This window comes from Rattus rattus, chromosome 1, assembly GCF_011064425.1.
Source record: "Rattus rattus isolate New Zealand chromosome 1, Rrattus_CSIRO_v1, whole genome shotgun sequence".
NCBI lineage: Eukaryota > Metazoa > Chordata > Mammalia > Rodentia > Muridae > Rattus > Rattus rattus.
In genome coordinates, this window is record NC_046154.1 from 260,186,610 (window position 1) to 260,189,337 (window position 2,728).

Below are 2,728 nucleotides of genomic sequence, written 5' to 3' on the forward strand. Positions count from 1 at the left end.
CACTCTGTAAACAAGTAGCCTTGAACTTGCAGACATCTACCTGCCTCCCTGTCTCCTAAATGCTGGAATTAAAGTCAAGCACTACCATGTCCAGCTTTGTTTTTGAGACAAGGTCTTTCTACATAACCCTTGGCTGATCTGGAACTCATAGACATCTACCTCTACTTCCTGGATGCTGGGATTTGAGCCTGCGTGCCACCATGCCCTGGGGATCCAAAGGGATTTCATCTAAGCTGGACGTTGAGCAAGGGTTCTAAAAGACGCTCAATTCACCTTAGGACACATTTACCAACTACCTTCGTGCATGTGTGCATGCAAACTCCGCTCCCCGTGTGCACATTTATACACGCAATTCCATAGGAACTGAATTATGTATGAATTTTGTTATTATGTATACATTGTTGTACAACTAAATACCAGCCTTAAATGAGATGATGGTGACAGGTACATGCTAGTCCATATTTACAAGAGGCACACTATAATTTAGTGTTGTTCTAAGTGTTCAACATGCACCTCCTTATTAAGTAGTCTTGGAAGCCCTATAGGGAAGTACTATTATCATCCTCTCTAGGGCTGAAGGAATGGAGTTAAAGAGAAATCAAGTAGTTTTCTCTGGACGCGGGGGTGACGGTGGGGATGGCATGGAAGAAGAAGATTACATTGGAAGTTACACCAAACTCCTCAGTCATGTTAAGCAGGAAGAGGGGTTATTTACTGTTTTCTTTGATTTTGTTTCTATTTCTATCTTAGTGCTGGGATTTCCAGATTTCCAAACTGGCTCAGTAAATGATCCAGCCCTGAGCTACATTCCCAGACCCAACTTTTCACACTGTAAATCACAAGATTATCATTTTTATAGGATAATATGGTCAGATATGTCAGCCATTGCATGTAGTTCGAACTAGAAAAAAAAAGGAAAATAAAAACAAATGCGACCAGAATGATGACATCTGCAGCTCTGAAGACTGCAGCTCCTTTTAAACTTATCGAGGTCTTCTGCATGCTGATCCTGGGTGCTGTTATTTCAGACAGACAGAAGAGTGGAGATAAATACCTAAATGCCTTCCCAACATCGGAGCGAAATTCACTGAAGAAAGAAAGGCTTCTTGGGAGAGAATGCTCAAGCAGTGTGGAGCTCTGTGAGCCAACCCTAGTAGAGAGGGGTGAGTCAGTTGTTCCTTCTGCATCTGCTCTCTGGTTCTCTCTCTGTCCCACAGTCTGTCCAAGAGGCAGCTTTAAACCAGCCAAGATGCAGCCGTGGGTTTGGCTTGTTTGCATTCTGAGCAAACTCCAAAGAAACCCAGACGAGCAACATGTTCCTCATTAGAGCACCCAACAGTGTGAGATCAATGGTCCTTCTCCCCCAACCCCTGGCTGTACATCAACTCTCAGGAAGCTGGAAGTGGAGAGGAGAGAGGAGACAGATACACGTTCCCTCCCGTTCAGTCTGGCTGGTCTGTGCAATTACGGTCCTGCTGTTTTAGCTGGCATTTCTAAGAGTCATCTTACCTATCTGTTGAGCAGCCCAATCATCAGATCTCAAACTCTTCTATGCAGGCGACAGAATATCTGATTCCCCAATGTCCTTCCTTAAGAGTGAGCATGTAGGGGCAAGAGGTAGCTCAGTGGTTAAGAGCGCTTGTAGCTCTTGCAGAGAACCTGGGTTCAATTCCTAGCACCCACTTCACAAACATTTGTAATACCAGAGCTAGACTAGTCATCTGGCGGGCACATACTCAGTGCACATATACACATGCTTACAAAGCTTTCATACAAATAAAATTTTATATATATCACACATAAAGAATGAGCACGTAACATTTTTTAGATGAACTCATTTATTTGACACATTAAGTTATGCAAAGAAAAATATATGCAATTGCATAAAAAGAACCACGTTTTCATATTATTAAACACAGCGGTGGCTGAAAATGACGAATTGTAGACTGGACCCCAGGATTTAATGCAAAAAAAAAAACAAAAACAAAAACAAAAAAAAAAAAAACCACGCCGTACAGAAAAACGTCAGGCCTCTAACTGCACAGAATCCAGCACTATACGGGCTTCTTTGTACTCCTCAGCTTCTTCCAAGTCCTTTTCACTCTCCAGTATCTGCTGGAGATCAGTGTATGCAGCCTCTAACCGGCTGGCAGTCTGGGATCATCATCCGGGACTCTTGCAGGATCTCTGCCTGCTTCTTAATGGCATAGTTCTCACCGTCTTCAGCCTTCACTCTCTCAATCTTCTCTTCTTGCTGCTTTGCTTCTTTTTCATACATCACTTTTTCTTTGACCAGTCGCTTCACCACTCCGGTCTTGATCTTGATCTGCCCCCACGGTCCTAATCAGCCATGGTCCCTAAGGCGCCACAGGAAGGAAAGGCGGGACTGCGCCGAGCAGGTAACGTTTAATTTGAAGACTTTAGTGGACTTTGGCCAATCCTCATCAGTTTTGTGGCAGCGAATCATGTGACCCTGAACAAAACACCAGTGGCTGGATCTAGGAAGGAGCCTGTGTGGAAACAGAGGGAACAGAGCTGGTAACAAAACGTACAGTGGCATTTTGCAGCAAACTGTGATTTCTACGGAAGTGAGCATGCGCACAAGAAATGGAGTATCCATACAGAAACATAGTTGGCAAAGGTGCCTGAAGGTGATGGGACTCTCCGCTCCACGCTCCACGCTCCACTCCATAAATCTCTCTCGCTCACGAAGCAAGAGCTGTGTGAT

The 2,728-nt window shown here is 44.2% G+C and overlaps 1 pseudogene; it reads right to left on the reverse strand.

Moving 5' to 3' along the window:
• Nucleotides 1-2,015: 2,015 nt before the first annotated feature.
• On the reverse strand, nucleotides 2,016-2,332 carry LOC116890192 (annotated as a pseudogene).
• Between the last annotated feature and the right edge of the window lie 396 nt (nucleotides 2,333-2,728).